Raw genomic sequence first — 23,944 nt, 5'->3', positions numbered from 1 at the left:
ATATTAATTTAAAGATCTGTATACTTTTTGGTTTTGATTTCAAAATTTTATTTTTGAGATATTGATTTTTTTTAAAAGGGGGGTTTTCACATGTCGCGCCGTATCTCAAAAACGATTTATGATTATTGCTTAAAATTTTACACACTTCTTAGTTATATTAATTTAAAGATCTTTATACTTTTTGGTTTTGATTCAAAATTTTATTTTAGAGATATTGAGTTTTTTGTAAAAAAAAAGGGGGGGTTTTCGCATGTCACGCCGTATGTCAGAAACTATTTATGCTTATTGCATAAAAATTCACACACAAGACGACGGGCGTATCATGCGCTCATGGCGCAGCTGTTTATTTTTATTGAAGGACCATTCTGTTAGATAATCAATACAGTCTGCAAAAAAAAATATTAAGACGAGATTTTTTTTAATTCTACAAAATGTGTAGCAAGCTTTAAAATTATTCTCAACACATCCGTAGCCTACTCGATCAACTGACTTTTTCCACGTGTAACTTCATACAAAAGTAGATCAACGGACCAAATCGTCTATAAACCAAATAACGCCCTTGTTCATTATTCGAATTTCAGTGGGTTTTACAAACTTCAAAATTTTTTACCCTATGAATGAAACAAATACAGGGAAAATCAGTCAAACTTCTAATCTAAAAATTATCGAATTACGAATTTTAATTTCAATATAATAATAACAACAACGGCCACTAATTGCTATACTCTGCTTTGTATAATATGATACATTGTATATAGATTTTAATATTTGATGCATAGGGCATATATACATGAACGTTTCAATACAATGGAATTAATAGATAAAATGTTCTCTAAAGAATTAATCAGTTAATATCATTGTACGGTTTGGCGAGTAATTAGTATATCTGATTTCCAGCTTGTCAATAAAGTAATTATCAAAATTTTCACATTCTCCGCTGCAGGCGTCGTGTTAAGTGTTCATGACAAGACCGTTATAGCTGTTACAAAGCATTAGAATGGTAAAAGCCAGTCTATTAGAAACAAATCACTGTGAAGAATATACGACACAATCAGAAGATCGCACCAAATATCACATTCTTCCTACTTGAAGAAACTTTCCTATTTACTGTAATGGATTGTTTTTCAATGGAAAAGATGTTTTCAATGAACAATAAACTAATCTGAGTAAACCTAAAGGAGTTTAACCACCTTAAATAGCCAGCAACAAATTTATGACGTAAAATTAGAAATTACTATGCTTAAATCAAATAGAAAATGTGAATGAAAGAAAACCTTCATAAAAATTCATAAGATGAAAACTCACAAAGATAAAAGAGTTAATTATAGTTATTTCAATATGAAATATTACACTGATCATGTAAATAGATAATCTGTGAAACAGATCTGTGATTCCATCTAACCGTAATATCTAATGAAATGAACAGTATCGTTAAATTGTTTAATCCACCTACCGTATTGAGCTGTGATAAGGCGTACGCTGTGTATTTAAGTTCATACGATTAATTCTCTAGTTAGCGAAGTGTAAGAAAAATAAAAGGACATACACGAAGTTTGGCTCAATATTTGATATCAAACTTACAAAAATTATTATGAGTAAATTATTGCAATATGTTGGATAAAAATTTATAAGAGATTTTACTAATAATTATACGTTACCGAAAATTTTAGAATTCTACAGGAACTTCAAAGAATTTTTTTACCATCATTACCAGTACGAAGGCCAAGCTTTTGCTCCTAAGATCATAGGAGTTTATTATTATACGTACCATATAAAGAAGACAGAAAAGAACTTGCAGTGAATTTGACATGTGTACAGTGACGTTAAATAAAGTATTAGTATTTTCTATATTATCGTGCTTCATACTGCTTTGTCATGGAAGAGGTAAGATTTTGCTACGATATAATTTATTTTCAAAGTGAAAGATTATTGCTCAATTATTAAAATTTATATTTCTTAAATCTTTACTTGTACATTTTTTAGGGATTATTTTTTTTTTTTTCATTATTGCAGAATTTCTATTCCATTGACGTGTAATTTGTGATTATTGTAATTCAAATATTAAATATATAAGGTAGCTAAAACTATTAGTTTCAGTTGCAATATCTTCGTGGAAAAACTAACTTCTGATTATGAATGTTTATCTTGCATATTTTTATCGAAATTTAACTCAAAATATATTATAATTATTCTTTATCAGTAGAGTAGAAAATAAGGACTAAGCGATATATCTTTTCTATTGGGGGAGGGGTGGGGGAGTGCTATTGCTATCTCATTGACGTTTGTCTCCTACTATCAATCATATTTAGTGGCCTTCCATTGCAGTACTTTTTGATCATCCGCTGTGATGAAGTGGTAATTTTATGTCACTTTTAAAATATAACAGACCAGAGCAGACTTATTATCGTCATACAAAATTCTAAAATTGTGGTCTTGACATGCTAAGAAGAATTGTCATAAACTTACAAGAATCTTTATATGAAATTTTAAATTAGCAAATACAACTACAGTTTCAACGAAAATAAGCACTTGTTTATTTTCTCAGGACACGTGTATTTTGGCTGTAAAGGCATTATGGGGGGTCGGGGGGGGGGGGGGGGGGGTGTTCCGCCATCTTGGATTATAGAATAGATAAAACCACATTAATTTTGGAGGGGTGTTATCGGTAAATATAAAATAAAAAAAGAACCACATAAGTCGACGCTTTGGGTTGTCTTGAATACCATTTGACAAGACACCCAGAGAGTTAGGTGCTCCTGGTGGGTAAACTAGATAGCTTCACGTGAAGTACACGTATCCACCAAAATACACCAATCTGGAGCTGTTATGAATGAGTTACACCGGTTGACCCGAGGTCAATCGGCGAAAACGACGTCTTCGAACAATCAGTTCTTACTGTGACGTAATAACATAAGCATTGTGAAATAGGAAATTTATTGGAAAGTGCACGAATTCAAAAGTCGTCTATACATAGTAATTTTCGGCAGGAGTTTAGTTATACCAGAGGAATGAAAAACTGAATGACGACTCCGAAAAACGGTACAAAATTTCGCTCCTACCGGTAAAATATGATTCTCATTGTTTGTTAACTTAAATGGCAAGAGTAGTAAAATTCTTTATTCCTGTTAAATCCTGTTAATTTTATTGATGAACACACAGGAAAATATAATATGGACACGTTAATGCATATAAGTCAGTTGTGGTGTCAGGTGTCGTTAACATGGCGCAAATTAATATTTCACCCAAAAAATCTATTTTACACGTAGTTTCTGGCAAACTATGATATAGGTAACAACCTCGATCAATAAACTATTTTACCATCATCATCATTTTAAATGAAAGCATATAGCAAAATATCTTTTTGAATAAGGCTTTGGTTTATGTTTAGATATTAATGACAAGATCTAAAACAAGGCATTTTTGTCAGGCTTTTTTCTCATTGCAATGTATGATGTTCGAACTTCGAAGCTCTACGGCAAATATATAAGGCAAAATTCCAAAAGGTGAATACTGAATATCGACATTTTCGAAACGCAACATCCCTCTCTTTTGACTCAAACACCTCTTCTATCCATTCACGTTAATATAAGTACACGTACCTTTATTTTCTTTAAAGTTACATTGTATTCTACTCCGCCTTACTTATCATACCTACATTTGTAATTAATCTAAGATTGATGTGATAAATCGGCCATAGATATACATGTATCAAAGTCATTGGATCATTGTTAACATATTGAAAAATGTCGGAAACAGGGTGTATTAGTAAGCATGTTTTAAGACTTTATTTAAATTTTTTAAAATAAAAACGTAAGAATACCTCGTGGATTTGTCTTTTTTTTAATCCCTAAGGTAAGCACTTAAATTTCTAAAAGCATATTTTCCACAGCAAGTGTTCTGCGATTGTTTAGTTAATTCTACCCTCCCTCCCAAATTAATTTGAAATATACAAGTCAACAAGAGTAACGATATACAAGTTTGAACTCCAATTGAGCACAACATATGATAAAATAGGAAAAACTGTTAAATTATCCAAATGATTACGAAAATCTGAAAAGTTTGAAAGTAAGACAAATCTCGAGTTATTGAACATAGATGGGAAATTTATTTTGCTGATAATAATGGCAAAATCGGCACTTAATTTCGAAATTGAGAATTGAGTATTCAAATATCTTTGAAGTAATTCAATAATTTAATCAGACCATTTTTATCTTTATAGTTTATAAATAGTCCTATATTTTTGTCATGTCGGTTACTAGTATTGAGATTAATGTTGAAAAAAAATGAAATTAATACAACTGCGAATATGAAAAGATAAAAAATGTTTTTGCGTCAAGTCGATTCTTTCGATTAGAGCACTGGGTTTAAGACAAAAAAACACTCAGTCTTTATTAGAGCAATTGGGCAATTTTTAGCTTGTAATCAATTTCCTTGTCGATGGAAGATGAATTGCCATGTATGTTTCTTTTGTTGGCTAGTATATATTTATGCCACACTCGTTACTTTCCTGATCTATTGACATACTAATGTCTTTTATTTAAGAATTGAATGCTTCTTTTTGTAAATTTATTGGGGTGTAAAGGCGTTGACCGAAGTACATTTTGTATGAAACGCTTATATCACATCACCCCGAATATTGTTTAAAGAATAAATTCAACAGAGATGAAAAAAATAACTAATACCGGCAACAAATTTTAAATCGACCAATTATATGATAAATAATCAAATTATTCAAATATTGAAAAATATCAAAAGAGGTTCCCGAACATCACGTTTAAAAATGAAAAAAACACTTTATAAATGTCATGCGTCCGAATAGCTTTGCTGGATTTTCCTACATCAGGAACGCTCAAAGCTGAATATTTGAAAGCCAAGGATGTATAAGAACCGAAACGGTTAAAGAGCTTTATGACCAAAAAGGACCTTACATAATAGCCAAATCCATCTAAGGTTATCTTTGCCTGAGGAGGTTGAAATCTTAGTTTCTTAATAATCTATAAATTTATATAAACAGACAGATTAAGAAGGACTTGTTATAAATAAAATCAGTACCGAAGTACTGACTACTGAGCTGATGATTACATCATGGACCGATAATTCGCGAATGCGCAGAAGTGAGTTGAATATTTTTCTATATCTAAATTCTTGGATTAGCTACATGTATAATTCTTTTTTATTACATTCACTTTAATGTAGATAAAGTTTTAAAAGGAAAGATCTTTTTGATGCAACGTCATTGACAATGTCTTGACAACAACTTTTGTTATAAAAGTAAGAGGAATGAAATTGCAGAATTTTTTTCATGTGAAATTATCGTTTTTTTTATCATGGCATTTCATTGCAACCAATGTAATAAATTTATATAAAAATAAAGAGACTTTGGAGACCATTGGCATTCATTTCTTTTCCACTCGTTAATCTATTTGAATAACTTTCTATTTATCTCCATTAATCCTCAAGTTTGCTTCCTGTATATTTTGGCTTTTTATGAAATAAAACATTTTTTGAATATCTTTCTTTGAACCAGGATTAACATCAAAGAATGCCAAAAAAAAACTACAATGAGCTTCCGATACCTTCATCTTATATTGTTCTCTAACACAGTACAAAGGTCATTTACATACACATTTTTAGAAATAAAACTGAATCTTATCAATTTCAAATACATGTTGGCAATACAATATTTTTTATTTGTCATATGCTATTGCAATTAATAATAAAAGTCATAAAAAACTGATTTATATATGAAAGGAAAAAAACAACAACGGCTATTTATTCCATTCATTATATAATTTAAAAACATTTGTATGCGTATGTACTAGGTTGAACTATTCCCGTGCTTAACAAAATTAATTCATATTAATATATAATTACGAATATGTGCTATTACCGCAGATGAGACATTTAGTTCAAATGGTGTTAATTTATCCAACAATAGGTCACCGTCCGCTTATTTTCACTTTCGTGACTTTTCTTAACATTTTTTGATGAATTCTTTTGGAATTCTTCTGGACTTTCTTTATCACATTGCTTTGGTATGGTTGAAACATCACTTCGTCACCTTTGCTTCTTTAATTATACATCAATAGTTTATTCACCATAAACGTATAATAGGTATTTCTGCAATACTCTACTTAATATCCAATAACCACAATCGATTGGCACTTTACTGAATGAATCGTTTTCAACGGAATTTTTCCATACTTCTGAGACTTAATTTATTTCTAAAAAATATTTTGCTGAAGGGAGTGGAGCACCCAAAATCATTTAGAAATATAAAAATTTCGAAATATATATACAAATAATTAATATATCATGAAAATTTATTATGTTCTGCTTGGAATTCGGTCTGTTTTAAAAGGTTTTGGTTTTGTCGTTTTGAATTTTATTTTGTTTTTCCCAATGGTTATTTTTCTGATTTTTTGTCAGAATAGTGGTTTTTGTCATTTTCTTTTTATCATATTCGCTGTGGCACTCTTCTAATTAGATCTTCCTCGTTAGCATTTTGACACAACTCTCATTTCTGCAGCACATTCGCTCCGATGCTGTTTTCCCATTTTTATCCATTATCACTTTTGTAATAATTTAATCCTTCAGCAATTCTGCATATTAGGATACACAACATATTGTAGGAAAATCACTATATCTTACTTTAGTTTTGGTATGGTAATTGAAATCTTCATACGTTTTACCTATCACTTGCATGGTCAGTACCGCTGTTGTTGGGTTTCAAACACGAGGATACCATCAGCCCTATAAACCAGTTCATGATTCAATATTTTGTTTAAATATTGAGGTCATAACATTATGAAACTGTGTTAATTCTAAAGTTACATCTCCCTCATGCAAAATTGACTTTAGACGATTTTGGCTGAGTGTGCTACTGACACGAAACCTGCTACAACAAGGTTATGAGGATGAACGATTTAGATCGACACTTCAAATGCTTGTGGTCACCTTCACGAATCGGTTATCCGATGCGATGTGTCTTTGTTTCAACTCACTAGCGACTTGTTTTACGTTCTCAGATCTTTAGAATAGAATAGTCGTTTGAACTGTAATTATACATACGCTATAGTTATATTTTTTTCTTAGTGTTGATTTGCAAGACGGCTGATTCGTGCATACCTGGAGACGCTACATTTTGTTTTACCGTTTACATTTTTTACAGTAACACCTGACGTTGTTGAACGATTTGTTATACTTCTTTTCAATAATTTTTGTTTCAATCCAGATACGGTTCAGGCTTCACACGTTTCAAATAACGGATAAGTGTGAAATTACTTTATCTCGTATACAGAATGTATATAATAGCCAAGCTAGAATGCATAATACGAATTAACGTAAGAGAAACATTATCTGTATCAAGCTGGTATGTAATTTGACCATAATCCGAATCCGATTCGATATATAAGATTGTTTTATTGTAGAATGTAGGGTATACAGGTCAAATAACAAGAACTGAAATCACTTTGTATTTGATACAGAAAGGAATCCTTAAATAGTTGTAAGAAATTGAGAAAAAAAAAATTTAAAAGATATTTGTAAATAAAAATCAAATTTATAAAGGTCAACACGGAACTGGAAAACATCCCTTTCAACACGGAACTAAATAATATTCCTTTCATCACGGAACTTGATAACATCCCTTTCAACACACTTTGTGTTTTTATACCTCATGGTTATTAGCACTCAACTTATGAATGCAAAGTACTAAATGTTTGCCCCATTGCCGACCATGCTATTTGAAAAATTATCTTCTTAAATGTGGCTTTTAATAAACTTGTGCTGGCATGAGAATTAATTCATAATGCTTTCCAATAGAAAAATATGCGCATGCTGTTACAACCAATAACAGATAGCCATATATTTTATTCTCTATATCATGTTCCTTTCATAAATGATTGCGCCCAGACAACTTATTTTTAGCATAGTAACTTATAATCTGAATAAACTACATTTGTTTCGCGTTAATGTATAATTTGCTTTTCATTTTAATGTTCATATTTAAGAGATAACTGTATTGTATTTGAAGCTTTGCGGACGTCCATCGGTAGTTTTACTGTCGCAAATTTAGTTTACCTGGCGACGCGTACAATACAGTTATCTCTATTCTAATGCAAAACAAGTACATCATTCAATTTCAATCATTATTTCAGTGTAAAATTTTCATTAAAGATGTTATCTTCTTTGGCCTCTAAACTAGATGACGTCATAGGTATGCTTCCGGCGTCAAACGTAAACACCGGGTGTTTTCTGGCTTCTTGACCGCTTCAGAATGTAATAAAATTTGATAAATAGAAGATTTCAAGGTGCAACATGTGAGTTCTTTGCTTATTATTGTAGAAATTACATGTCAATACATTCCGCAATTCAAAATGTCGGCTTCCTTAGTTACAGACAAGAAGATAGAGAATTTTACGCTTACTGCCATCAAATCAGAACCATTGATACAAAATAATTGCATTAGAATTGTTAGTTCATGTTTTAGTTTATTTTTCCGTTATTTCCGGTCAAATATGGTGCAAAACATTCTACTTTGTCCGAAATGGCGATAAAATCAAAACCATTGACGGTGATTTCAAATTAAAATTCCGCGCTATGACTGAATCTTCAAATCCATTGAAAACATGCTTAATTCTAAAGAAAAGGCGTAAGTTGTTTTCTGATATTTTAGAATATAATCCGACATCACGTGTTCATTTTCTGGTATGCACGAAATATCTGCTGTTGACAAACAATTATAATAGAAAAGTATGAAAGCGAATGAATAACGACAACCCTTGTCACTTTGTCAAAACAGCATGTATGATAATGACAATCTTTACTTTGTAAAAGTGTTCTTTGCCGTGACTTAAATCATTACACAGAACGACATATCAATTAAATGGGAGGTAAACTTATAGTGACCTATTCTTGCTTACATCTACGTCATTCGGTTCTGGTAGCTAGTTGTCTCGTTTTCAACCATACCACATCTTTTTATTGTTATATTAATCAGACATCATCCCATCGACATCAGTTAACACAAGAAATATATCAAGAAGCACCATTTAGTCTTCTACTAACAAGCACCTGTATTTGTTGTTGTTTTGGTTAGTTTTTTTTTTTTTGGATTGCGAAAAAAAAACGAGTTACCAAATTATAACCTCATTATTTTGAAATTTCTTTCGAAGGCATACTTGCTTCCATCAGAACAGCGTTTTATAATACATAATTACATTTTCAAGGCTCCTCATGGGCACTTGTCTCCAGAAAACGAATGTTTTAATCTTTAATTAATACATATTAATGAGATCATCTGAATTTGATTATGAACACACAATATATGAAGTTATTTTGCAACGAATTGTGGACATCTGCAGTCTAAATCAACCAAAGTGATTATTCAGACAAATCTGTAAATTTTACCGTGATACCTTCAACATATAATCGGTGTCACATCAAACAATAAGCGTAAAAGACCCACTGTTCATACTCACATGCAAAAAGACTAGAACAAAAAGCAGGTAACCAGTGTGTATCATAAAAAAATCCTGGCTGCAAGTTAGCTCCGTTATAAGAAGTTAATGCGTGCATTAAATCATTTTATATGGGTTATTCTAAAATGGATCTGCACAACGAAAATTATATATTACAAATTTCCGTGCGCAAAGCACAAGCTTCTGGAACAATGTAAATAAGGTCTTCTCGATTCAAAAAGTTTCAACAAGCAACAATTTACCCCCCCCCCCCTTTTTTTCCCCCCTTGAACTTGTCACAAAAACCTGTTTTATAACATTAACATTATTATTTTACAGAACCAGATGCGCATTTCGACAATTGATATCTCTTTAGCTATGATTGTTGCAACACCCTATTTGAAAAGGAATCAGACATATGGAAGAGGGAGATAGATTCCTTTATTTATAATAATTTTATAATAGCAAATATTAAAAAGGCCTGTTTTGTTATGTCAGTATACCGTTGAAAAATTTAAGAGATCATAAACAATTTCCAACTCGCGGGGGACGTCAATAAGTGTTATGTAATCCAGGATTAATGTTCAAATACAAATTTTACCAAAGACAAGTACTGTATTTTAGTGGAATTAACATGACAAATACAAGTTTTATGCACTGAAAAAACCACAATTGAACAAATCATTAGGTGTAGATACATAAATCGTGGAATTTCATTCAGCTCTGTAGAATCATCAGGTTTATACTGCCTTTAAAATACTATAGCAGCTGATAGAAAGTTACCTAAAGCAAAAATCTAGTTATCTAGGAGTATTTGTTGAAATTGAAAGAGGCAAATGAAGCCTATCATCTGACTCAGCATTTTTTTTTAGTGTCATATCTATATCATTTTTTTCTAAATATTTTATTGTTAAAACATCAAATGAAAATTAACATAAAGGGGCATGGACATAGGGCAAAACCTAGTATACGAATCCTTTCGTTTATAAGATGAATACTCTTTAATACATTCCGGTTAGCTAATAGATCTTCATTATAACAGTGAGTCAGAGGGAAGATTCGACGCCCTCCTTCTTTTCGACATTTTTCATAGTGCATGTATATGATAAGTAATACACTTTCATATATCTTTTATCATTGACCAATGTTTAGAAAAGGGTAATGATGAAAAATTCTACAAGTTGAAATTAACTTGGAGAGTTTGAGAGACAGAAGCAAAAATAATCTGATAACTAACAGTTGCTCGTGTATTTATTCACGGGGATTGATTCTGTAGCATAATGTGCTATTTGCCGTAAAAAGAAAATTGATTTAACCTTATTCTGATATATGTATTACAGTAGGAATCCAATTATTGTCTTCACATTTCTCAGCAGTAACAGACCCTTTGCCCCAATGTATTGCGTTCACATACCAATAAATACGTTGCGCTCGTACATGTTCACGCTATACGATCTTCATTAACAGTGGTGTGCTCCTCATACAAAAACTGGGTCTATGAGGAATAACAACTTAATTTGATACTTCCTTTCGACACCAGAATAATCGTCGGTTCTGTAATTTGACCGATTGTGACAATTAGACAGTGAGGATTCGCATAGTTGGAGATGCTTACTCTGTCGATGCATCCAGGGTCGCCCCTTTTGGAGATCATGCGATTTCATCATTTTAATTCATTACCTTGATTTATATCTTCTTAATCGATTGATGAGATTTCATCATCGGTAAATTACTGGTGGTTAAATTTTCTACAAGATTACAAACAATTATTAGTGGGATACTTCTCGAATTCTCTATAAAATTGTGTTGCCACGTACTTGTAAAATTGTGTGATGCCACGTGGTTGTAAAGTCAAGTCGTGTTAATGTAATTGTTATACACCGAGGGATAGGTGTGTCTGGATAAGAAACCCCGTCGGCCGGAGGCCGGAGGGGTTTCTTATCCAGACACGCCGTATCCCGAGGTGTATAACTAACTTACACCCCATTCTAAACCCTATATTTGTTAACATTGATTATTAAATGAAAAAAAACGATAGCATATTTATTGACAATATCAAACCATGATTTATAAGAATATTTTTTTTTATTACATGAAACCCCACTAGTAACCTTTCTTTGGTTATCTTTGTTCAAACTTTGACAAGTGAGTATATTTTACAAATGTCAAAGTTGTTTTGCATATTCCCGTTAAATCCATGTGCTAATATGGATCAGCAGGTCAAGGTTGACTGTTTCACGTATTCTTATTACAAACAAAACATACATCATGCTTCTGGTATGCAGTTGTCAATATGGACGGGTATAAGACGGACGACATTTTGTGGCAAGCGTTGGGTTTGGTAGAACGGACTAAAGATAAAGGCAATAATATAACCCAAAGTAGTTACCTGTGTCAGTTTAATAAAGGTAATCATAACTGTATTTTATATCTTACGATTTTATCAAAAACAAAAGCGCCCCTCTTCTCGAAAATAAACAAACATTCATATTCGAACATACTAAGGGATAGGTGTGTCTGCATTAGAAACCCGACTACCAGACACGCTCAACATACAATATTTAATATAGAAATAGAGGAACTCCCTTTTTGGCGCAATCAGGGGCTGTTCCAGCCGGGGGTTCCCTACTTAAGAGAAAAAAAGGGGGGGGAGGGGTCCAACCATTCAAATGCATTGATCTTTTAAATAAAAGTCGGGTCCAACCCGCGGAAACCCCAACCCCGTATCGGCCACTGGGTAACCGGGGGGGGGGGGGGGGGGTTCCGGGAGTTATAATCCCCATTTTTTTTTAAAGATCAATGCTTTAGAATAGAGACATATGACTGGGATATAAAAAAAATTACCTTCAAGCAAAAGAGTATTTAAAGGATTATTTTTGTATTCCATATAGATGCTTATTGGAATTTCCTAAAATGTGTTTTTTTTTTTTTAATATCATGAAACAATTTGTAGTGAACACTATTAGTACTTTCGTATGTTCGTGCTATTTAAAAAATAATCAACTTCTATTGTGACGAATAACAATGGACTTTGTTTGCGAGATGTAGAAGCAGGGGTTTCCAGAAACCCCGCTCGTCACACCCTGTGGTCAAAATCCATTGTTATTCGTAACAATAGATCTATTCAATTTACACTTGTTTCAGAAATAGAAACTATGAAGTATAACAATAGAACTGGGGTGTAAGAATAGGTCAATCATCGTTCAGTCATCAATTATTAATGTATCATTGTTAGGTTGAGTAACTTAGGCTACTAACATTGAGATGGTAAATAATCAAATAAAAAATATTTAATTTGCTTCATTTGAGATGCTCGAATGAGTTATTTTTTCAAGTTCCAATGTTTAAGCTAAGAGTTTACAAATGATTGTGCCTTTACCAGGATATCTAGAAAAATCCCTTTGTATGCAAAAGGTTTGTGCACGTGACTTTCTTCTTAATGTATTAATGTATTAATGGAAGAATAAATTACGAAAACAAAATATAATTAAACTCAGAAGTGTTTTGTGACTGAAACTAATTTTTTTAGATCAAATGATTTAAGATGGAACGGTATAATTTATAATTTGCCATTGTAATACTTAGGATATAAGACATATATTTTAACGCGCATGTATTTTAATACATTACTTGTGATGGTACTCTCCAAGGACTTCTTTGATTGTTGTATTAGACAAGCGGTCAATAATTACCTCGAAAATACATTGAAAGTTCAGCTTGTAACACTTTTTGTTTACAAGTTGAACATACGCATACATTTTATACATGTTGATAGTGCCACTTATGGTATCATAAAAATTTCAAACGGGTAGTCCCTTATCAAATGGCAAAATCAAAAGCTCAAACACATCAAACGAATGGAAAACAACTGTCATATTCCTTTTTCTTTAAAAGTAACAAGCTTTTGGAAATTTCCGTTCGGCTTCTATTAAAGAAAACATGATTTGGATGCTAGTATGACAAAAGGAATTTTTCGTGAAAACATATTATTCTTTTCTCTTCATTTTCATTGATTCGATTATATTTTTTTTCCTTTTTAATGATGTAATCCATATTAATTCGTCACCTAGTTTTTTGTTCATCTCATCCCAGAAAATATCTGATCTTGCATACATACTGCCACATTTAAAATCAATTTGCTAAAACTGTCTTTATGGGTTTCTGTATATTATAATATTTCCTAAAACTTAGGTCTTCTTATAAGGGTTAAGAAATAAATTGTCTGTCAATGGAATAGGTAAATACTATTCATATAAGCATGTAATCAAATAAATTGTTATCGACTACTGATTTTTGTTTAGATATTGGAACGGCAATGCTCTCTCATTTTTATGAAACTAAGTTTGTAACAATATCAGCAAAGTCTGAAATGAGATGGTTAGGGCTGCTCCTTTTATTCGTCATCTAGATATCTTTTGTTCAATTCAAACCTCGTTTTATAGGCAAACTGCTACATTTCCTCACGGAATTTAGGTCTTCAATGTTCCTCAACTTTATTTGACCATTTTAACTTTTTTGATTCGAGCGTCACTGATGAGTCTTTTGTAGACAAAGCGCGTAAAAAATTTTAAGCCTGGTATCTTTGATGTGTTTTTTCATTACTGACACCGCCTAAAAATTGAAATCCACTTTAAAGGAGAGGCAAGACCTACACAAGTAAAGTACGTGTGTTTATTTACCTTATGATTTGTCAATGACAACGAACCATTCCCAGTTTTATCGGATGATTGCAACTGTTTATAAACAATGGACAGGTGTTTAATGGAAAAATGTGATAAAATCAAAAATAATTAAAAGATTAGAACGATTTTCAACTTCATCTTCGTACTTTATTTTACCTTTTCAATTTTTTTATTCGAGCTTCACGGATGAGTCTTTTATAGACGAAACGCGCGTCTTGTGTACACACTTTAAATCCTGATATCTATTATGAGTTTATTTTTACAATACACTTGAGATATACTGATTTATTGACCATTCGATCGTTTTATACTGCATTCATATTTAAACGCCTTTATGTTTAGACTCAATAATATTGAATTAAATCTGCGCACGTGGGATTTTAATAATTTTATAGACAACATAAATGATTTTATCAATGCTATCATGTTTATAAATACAACTTAATCTTGATTTGTTTATTATGAGACTACATGTACTTAAGGATTACCTTATTAAGAAAATACCAAAACGGAATTGCTGTGCATTTGAAACTCAAAGAATAGTGAAAACTGTTTTCGTTCGTCAGTATTAACAAAAGTTTCAGTTGAAGATAGACGTATAAGTAATGATTATTTTGGATGTAAAAGTACTATTGACATTTTGTATACTTTTGATACAGTTAATTGGTAAGTTTAATATGTAAGTTATCAAACATTTGTACTTATTTTGGAAAATATATGAAGACTATTTACCGTTTTTTTAATTCTTGATTAGGACCCCAAAAAAATGAATATTGAAGTGAAATTGCTATTTTACTAGTATATTCCGTATGATTTTATCGAGTCCATGAATGTTTTTGTAGTGGTAGTCTAAATTTCCCGACAATACTATTTCTCTTACAAATTTCTATATAATGCTAATATATAATCCATTTGCATTGTATAATTGGTTTCCGTGCTAAATATGCATGCATTTTGATCAAACGAACGTTAAGCAATCAAAGAATTAATTAATCACTAATTTAATGTGGTTTTTCCTACCATGAATATAATACTTTACTAACTATTTTCAAAAGAAATTCGTTTTTCAAACTAATATTTTTGCACTCATTTATTCCATTGGGCTTGTTCGATAAAAGCATCCTATTTAAAGATATTGTTAATTTGATAACATAAGTATTCCAAAGGTTTTTGTTCTGTTTAACCTGTTCATTTTGGACAGGTGTCAAAATGAATATTTATTGTGTTACTATTGTAAAAATTCAAAGAAATATTGTTACGTAGATCTAATCAAATTGAACGAGAAACACAAATTATTTAGAATAACACTTAATCGCCGTAGTCTGTTATTCCCTAGATGTTTAAATTTATTTTAGCCATATTGAGATCTCAAATTAATTAAGTGATTTCTTTTACGTTGCCATCATCATTATTTGACAATGTGTTCTATCACTGGGTGGTCGCATCAGATAACATTTGGTTTATTTGTTTTGCTTTGTTGGGTTTCAAGATATAGATAAAATCAATTTCAAAGAACTTTTCAATCGTCATCATGACAATTGTTAGTTTAGCTGACATGCATGTGTCTATTGTATAAACAGTACCACGTCGTGAATTTATAAGAACATTGTTGAATATCAATATGCTTATAACTGACAGACGTGTCTGGTTAAGTATTAAGGTTATAATATTTTTAAAAAAAACGTCAATAAGGCAACAATGCAAAAAATATTGACACCTACAGATCAAAGTTTGTTCAGTAACGGAAAAAATATTCAGTATGACATGCCTTAAATCGACCAGACATATGCATGTAGTACCAAAGAGACTTTTGTTTGTTTGTCATCTCCTATAAATTTTTAATAGACAAATACATGTAGATAAAGCAACATCTAGCGAGATTGCTACCTATAAAGGACTTTCCTTGGAGTTCGGTATTTTTGTTATTTTACTTTTGCGTAAAATGGTACCGTTAAATGTTATTATCACCTGGTCATACTTCTGCTTGTTGACTGTTGGTTTTAGTGGTTATCACACCGGTCCAATAACTCAGCACTTCAATACTGGTAAAGAAAATAATGATATTGCTTATTTTCGTAAAATCTGTTGTGATGAAAGATTGTTAATTATTTTTATTAAGGAATGAATCTCTATCATGGAAAACTCTAATTCATCGTCCGGGTTTGACTTTACTTTGAGCTTTTTTTGGTTATATCTGCCCTTTAACGTTTGTATCAAGTTTTGGATTAGCAAATGTTTTGTTCTTGAAATCACTGAAAAGATATTATTTGTTGAAATATACGTACTCATTGCAGTACAGTTGGTATCGTTTAATGTTGTCGTGACAGGCACAGGTCATTTGAAGAACAAAAGTTTAACTTCACAACACTCGAAGTGTGTTGCCCACAAAATAAGACCTAATTAGAATAATTTTTTTTTTTTTTAAGTTTTCGATCTAGCTGGTCTGGTCTGACGTCATGCTAGATATAGTTTGCCTTTAAAATGTTTAATAGATGAATTTGACTGCTGTTGTTGTCCACTCTGAAAATATTCATTTTTGTTATTATACATAAATTAAGCGTGTACTTATGTGTATTTTAACTAAGTAAAAAACTGTTTTATTAACTTGTCTAATGTATCATTATATATAAAAGATAACGATAATATGTTCAATCTCGTCTCCCAATTCTGACCATCAAATTTAACTTATGCTGTCAAACCAATGCATAAACATCATACCACCGTAAAAAGTAATTCAGTTCACATTTAAAGGAAATGCAATTCTTCAATACCGATATCAGAATTTTATTTCAGCAATTCACGCAACTTATTAAGAAACATTTTAATTGCAAATACAAAATCCTTAATAGATGCAGTTATATTGCATAGTGTTATTCCTGGTGTAGACGATCTTAATCAAGACGACTGAATATGATTTTGATCATTTTCATTGTATACCAACATCGTCGACATGATATTCAGTGCATATAACTGTGATTGTTTTTTCATCAACACTTTATAAACTGCATGCGTCCGAAACGCTTTTTTTTTGTTGTTTTTATCAGGAACGCTCAAAGTCGAACATTGGAAAGCCAAGAATTATAAGAACCGATGCAGATGAAGAGCTAGAAATAATATAATGTCATGTGCACTGAATATCATGTCGACGCTGTTGGGATACAATGAAAATGGTCAGAATTGGGATTCGAGATTGAACATATTATCGTTATCGTTTATATATAGTGATACATTAGACAAGTTTAATAAAAACAGTTTTTTTTTAGTTAAAATTAATCTATGGTCAACTTTGTCTACGGGAGTCGAAACCTTAGTTTCTTGATAATTTCTAAATTTACAAATGGACAATTTAAGAAAGGTTTGTTTTAAATCGTGCCAGTACCAACGAACTGACTACGGAGCTGATGATACCTTCGGTGACTGATAGTGCACCAGCAGCGGTATCAACCCAGTGGTGTAAAAAATAACAGCAACCCTTCATAACATAGGTTTTGAAGTTATTTCAGATTAAGGCTGATTCCTTACCCATTTTTAGCTAAACGTTGTGTCCTTTTTAGTTAATAAGTTCTTCATTTTTTATTAAATTTAGAATTTTCAAATATTTGGGGCTCCTTCATCACTGAAGAGACATGTATTGCCGAAATGCGCCTCGTGTGTTGTAAAATTGGTACTATTAATGTTATTACGTGCCGACTAGAACCTGCACTTTCAACGCAGTATTTACCATTGTAAAGCCAATATATCTCAATCGAATGTACTTTGTCTTTAACTAAATAATTATAAATGTAAATTGCTTCGTCAACACGTTTTCCATATAAAGTTGGTCTAAACCCAGTTGTCAGAACTTCGATAGTCTTAATGAAAGCTTTACATTCATAAATTATGTACTGAACTGTAATTTAGAGTACTAGCCCTTCCAGCAAAGTTGACCTAAGGCTTATTTGTTAAGGTCCATTATTGTTTGGACGCTTGTTAAGTTTTTATGTACGTGTATGGCTTCTCAAATTTTTCATGTCGAGCAAGGAAGAGATTTCAGAAACACGATTTGCATGTATACTCAGTACGTAAATCATACATCTACCATTTTGACAGCCAACATGTATAATAATGCATAAATCCTAACAGGACCAAGACGACAACAACAATAATAATGACAACAAACAACATGAAAACAAAAAAACAATGGAAAAATATCATGCACATGCAATATGATAACTGTAAGTTGCTGAAAAAGAATTTAAAATTGCATCTTCAAATCAAGTCCTCCGTACTGACGTTCGCTTTCTGGTTTACACATTTTTCTCTAAGAGGAAAAGAAAACGTTTTTACGAAAATCTTAATTCATAAAAACATAATCAGCGTCCTATATGTATAAATATATAAATCCATCATAATTTTTTTAAATTAGTGTCAGGATATGATTTATTATAAAATGTTTTGCAGAGTCATATTTTGTGAATTTACTTACTTCTCTCAAACTTTATAATAATTTTATGATATATACTCAAATACTTGGCCTCGAGCATTTATTGTCGAAATGCGTATATGGTACAGTAAAATTGGTTTCCTTAATGTAATTAGTTTGCACTGTATAGCAATAATAGTTTACACAGTGCAAGGACAAACATCTAGGAAGTAAAATAATTATTACGAATATCATTTACTGTCATAAACTTTGTGTTCTGAGGTTCCATTAGTTCACTATGCTTAACTTTCAGTTTTGATTTTTATAAATAATTGCAAGGTTGAAGTAATGTACGTGATGTTTTGCAAATGAACTCACGTCAAATATATAACAGCTCTCCATGTACGCTGTAAATTAACACAGTGCATGTATGTGACACCACGTGAGACCAAACACGCTATCTTATTTTCACTCCGAGTAGCAATAACAGTTGGAGTTCGGAGAAATTCATGCACGTTTCGTCAAAGCCCATTTATGAATTTGAATTTGAGGTATTTCCTTCAAGAGAAAAATAACAGAACAGAGAAACAAACAAAACCCCAAATCAATGTACACATCATTCCTAAGCTGGAAACACGTAAATGTATGAAAGATAAAACCTTGTATAAAGAAGAATTTTCAATAAAAAAAAAATAATGTTTAAAGTCATTTCAAATACTTCCATCATTTCACCGGTGAAGAAATGGAAATCAAACTAATCCTAATATCTAAAAACCAAGCAAGTATATTCATCAATGGTAGCCATATCCGTTTCATAACATTTACGTTCCTAAAGACGCCATATTAAATAAATGTACGACACATTAAGAGGGCATTAGAACTTCAATTCATCTAGATTCTTTAAACGTCTGGATTTAATGTTTTACATGTTTTTAGTTAAAACATCAAATGTTTCCTATCACCGTTTCTTTATTTAATTGCTTTTACTCATTATAGAATTGTAATTTAGCTCTTTCCCTCTCTAAAATTTGGTCAATGTGTATATACTTTTCTTTAAACTGAACGTTCATGTTTTGAAATTAATTTAATGGTTATAAACTTACAAAATACTTTCAATGTGAAGTCCTAAAATTATATCACGTGTTTTGTGTTCTCACACTAGCTTAAGCTACTCCCTTTTTGTGGTCAATAACTGTTACCATTTATATTTCAATAAAAATCATATTTGTTGTTATTTAGTTTATATAATGTATTTCGATATTTAACACAAAATTTGTTGCCTTTTAATTTATCGAAGAATTCCTAATTTTGTCATATTGTAATTCCTTATAAATAATTTATACATTAACTCAATTAGTATGAAGAAAATACATTTGATAACTGATTTTAATTTGTAATATATGCTAATCAAAAGAGATTATCGATAGTGCGTGCATTGTGAATTGAAGTGATTGATTATGTTTACATGCTCTTTTCGTTCTAATTCTATTCAAAGCAAGACATTAGATTTAAACATTCGTTCCAGGAAACTGCATACCAGCTTTACTTGTTTGCAGTATATTAATTAACATATATTCCGGTTTTGTTAATCATTATAATGGACTTAAGTAACACGTTAGATCCAAAGAAGGATATTCCTATTTCGAACTTAATTGTCGGATTTATGGGCCTATTTCAAATGTTAAAAAAGTTATCGAGCAATTGAACGAATCGTTTAAGACGAAAACAGGTGGTTGAAGATGAATAGATATACTAGACTGGTCTTTAGAAGTTTTAATTTGTTTACAAATAAGTTGTTTTGGGCGTTTTCCATTTAAATTAAGGAGAGAAAACGGAAGACATAAAATCAGAGATGTAGGAGTAACAGGATTGGAAATAATAATAATAAATTAAGAAAGATAAACCACAGTTAAACAAAAATCGTTATGCAAGCCATTGTTTATTTATGAAAAAAACAATTAGCGGATGTTGATAGTGTATAAGACAACTAGGAGTCATGTAAATTTATTACATATATCAAACAATCGCAAGGCTGTCTGAGATTTGTTGTTCTTATCCAATCATTAGTTTTTGCTCTAGGTAATGAACTGATAGAGAAAGGGTCAATCACCCCTTTAATCACAAGGTAAATGATTTGAAATAAATAATTGAAACTTTACAAACATTTACAGTGCAGCTTTGTAAGTGTTCTCCGACAACATTATGATGTAACACATCTGACCTAAGCTGTTGTTTTGATTATTAAATATTTGCCAAAATCAACAATTACTATATCTGCTGTTTTGAGTATCTTAAGCGCTTGTAATTAAATAATTCTTTTGGAGGTGGTGTTTGGCAACCGTGTCAGTTATATTTGTTTTATTAAATGTTGATACTAAATCACCAAGCATAAACCTTTTGTAGGGAGAGGAGGAATGCTTTTTGTTAATACATTGTTTTTTTTCTAAATAATTTTATCAGAAAACTTGTTCCGGGAGGGAAGTAAAAAAAAATAGTTTATTTCTATTGAAAATTAGAAAAAAATAAATGCACATTGAGTTTCAAAGAGTTTGAAGATGTGACCTTGTTTTAAAATTGTATGACGTTAATAACCAAAAGAACATCAAACATGTCAAAGTTATCAAGTTATCAATTTATGTTTTATATTTTCCATTCACAGGTTATAGTAATAGTGTGTCAGGTTATCCATTAAGAATATTTAAAAAAGGAGTAAGTATTCAACATATTTATATGTTAAGGCATTTTAACCCCAATTGAATCGTGACCGCTAGAATGACACGCATAAATTATGACATGAGCAAATTCTTCTATCTTCGACTTTACTGACAAGTTATTATATTTTTGTATTCGATATTTTTCATAATACATTGTTGTGTAATAAACCAAGGTCAAGTCACACTTAAACACTAATTGTGAGATAACAACGTTATTTTGAACTGGTATTTTATTCAAGGGTGTCCTTTTTCTCAACTGTTGCAACTTTGCAACATCTAGAATAAAAGAATATATGGTATTACATATCAGTGCTTTCTAGATGTCAAATCTTTAATATAGAACACATAACAAACATTTTCTTTGAATAAAAACATTTTGTTCATAAACCACAACTGTTGATTCTAAAATTGAAATATTTGATTTTTTAGGGAGGATAACTGCAAAAGTTTAGATTAAATATAGAAAAAAATGTAGATTAATCTATTTTGTTATGTGGCAAGACAAGGAATACGTGTTCTTTCCCCTGTTTTAATCTTCGAAAAATCAACCATCGAAACTATCTTCCAATAATTTGTTTCAAAGTTCCATCATTATTACTTTCATGTATGTACATTCAGAAATTTTTGCAAGGTTTTGTCAATGCCAATAATGCGACTGGGTGATCGCAACAATATGAACTCGCGTTTTGATATCTTATACATTTATTTGTATGTAGCACTTTTAAAGTCGCAATAATAAATGCTAGTAATATTTCTGAATTTTTAGTATATGATAGTGCATTTTCAGGTTTAATCTTTACAAAATATGAAAAATTTGCATTATCTGTAGTTTGAAAGTTAACAATAACGATTATGAACTTGAATTTGAACATGAAAAAGAATTATAATTTTAAAACAGCACCGTATGAATATTGTTATTCTGCAACCGTGTGTTGTGCAATTAGAATAAATATCCTGTAGGGTACGAATAACGACACGTCAAAAACAGCCATAGAATTTTAACATACATCTTTTAATAAATCAAAATAGAGTAATCACCGCAGTATGACATTTACTAATGATTTTGTTTTTTTCGTTGCAGAAAGGATTAGTGGTGAGTAAATGTGTACCTCAAATAATCATTCTAGAAAATTCGAGAATGTGTCCATTAGATACCACGTGAAAGATACCTGAATTCTTTTTTCATTCAGGGACAGAATATTTTTGATCATTTTCGAAACTGAATTATTAATTGACATCATTGTGTACAGCTAAAACATTATAGTTTAGTTTAACATAGTGCTAACTATTTACCGTATGTTTCTTTGTAAAATGAAGACACAATAATCTTGAAAAAGTACGTTTTTTTTTCCGAATCGACACTTATTGCACGCTGAAAATGTTTACACGCTTTCTGTGTCCGTATGTCTTGTGGACTCTTGGGTGATACAAAACTATTAACTTCAGAAAAAACATGACCTAGTTGGATATACAATCGCTGCAGTGCAAAGCAGTTTGACAGAACTGCTCAATAATTTTGCCTTGAAATCACGCTGAAATGGGATGATATTGTAATGAAATATTTTAACTGTAACTTTTAACCTAAAATTTTCGTCTTGCGATTGGTATTGTATGCTCCAATTAACACAAACAGGTGTTCATACACCTTTTTAAAACAAACCTTTATTTTGTTGAACAGCTGTATTCAATATTGATAACGGTTATATAACTAGATATTTTATGTATATTATTTCTAGTATAAAATTCTACTTTTATATTTATGTATTTATTTTACATGCTAAATAATATGTTTATGTTTGTTTCATGCTAACAGGGATTACGGGTAGGTTAAACATTGAATAATGTTAAAAAAAAATAAATGTTATTATCATATTTTGCGATTTATACTTCAACGACATGTACGATATCGCTATATAATTTATCTAAATCTTTAACATTTAAAACTTATGCTTAAGCAATTTCATTTGCACGCAACCTTCCTGTTCAGAGATAGTATTCGTATGATATATGAAATCAACCTTGCTTTATTGAGATTTTATGCGCAGTAACCGATTTTCATGTAAAAATGTATTGTAATTTAAGAGTACATTTATTTTCAGTACAAAAAACTATAACCTATAAATATTTGTATGTATAATACTAAAAGGTCAAAAACCCCGTTTATCGTTTTTATTGTTAGTCTCATACTAAACTTTATTTGTTGTTTTCATTTTTGTTGCTCTCTGAAGGTGGTAAGTTTTTTGTTATTATCTCTTTAAAACATATATCATAACAAACTGTATGCAGAGAAAAAATCGCAAAAAGGCATCCTGATTTATAAGACAATCAGTTGCAAACCATGTAGGTTGAAATCTATCTTCGAGGTTCATTGACATCATTTGTATAGATGTCATTGATAGATTAGATTACAACATTTCGCACTTGGTCAGTTAAAATTTTTAAAAGCATTTTCCCTCATTAGCCCTTCTTTCTACGTATGAATCATGCAGATGTTTATTTGGTCTGTTGCATATTTTTTTATATTCGAACGTCACAGATGAGTCTTTCGTAGACAAAACAGAATTTTAATGCTTGTACCTATGATGAGTATATGATATAGATACGAAACCACACAGCAATAAGGCAAATCCATAACTTAAATGAATAAACAGCTGCGCATTAGCGCATGATACGCCCGTCGTCTTG

At 31.1% G+C, this 23,944-nt stretch overlaps 1 long non-coding RNA gene across 1 annotated transcript; it reads left to right on the top strand.

Annotated features, from left to right (window-relative positions):
• Positions 1-949: 949 nt before the first annotated feature.
• On the top strand, positions 950-22,595 carry LOC127706796 (uncharacterized). Its single transcript, XR_007984571.1, has 3 exons — positions 950-1,884; positions 21,205-21,254; positions 22,341-22,595. It is a non-coding gene; the product is annotated as an uncharacterized LOC127706796 (long non-coding RNA).
• Positions 22,596-23,944: the final 1,349 nt, after the last annotated feature.

The sequence above is a fragment of the Mytilus californianus genome, unplaced genomic scaffold (genome assembly GCF_021869535.1).
Source record: "Mytilus californianus isolate M0D057914Y unplaced genomic scaffold, xbMytCali1.0.p SCAF_6, whole genome shotgun sequence".
Taxonomy (NCBI): Eukaryota; Metazoa; Mollusca; class Bivalvia; order Mytilida; family Mytilidae; genus Mytilus; species Mytilus californianus.
Note: the sequence above shows the minus strand (reverse complement) of the source record. Positions and strands in the feature narration are given on the sequence as shown.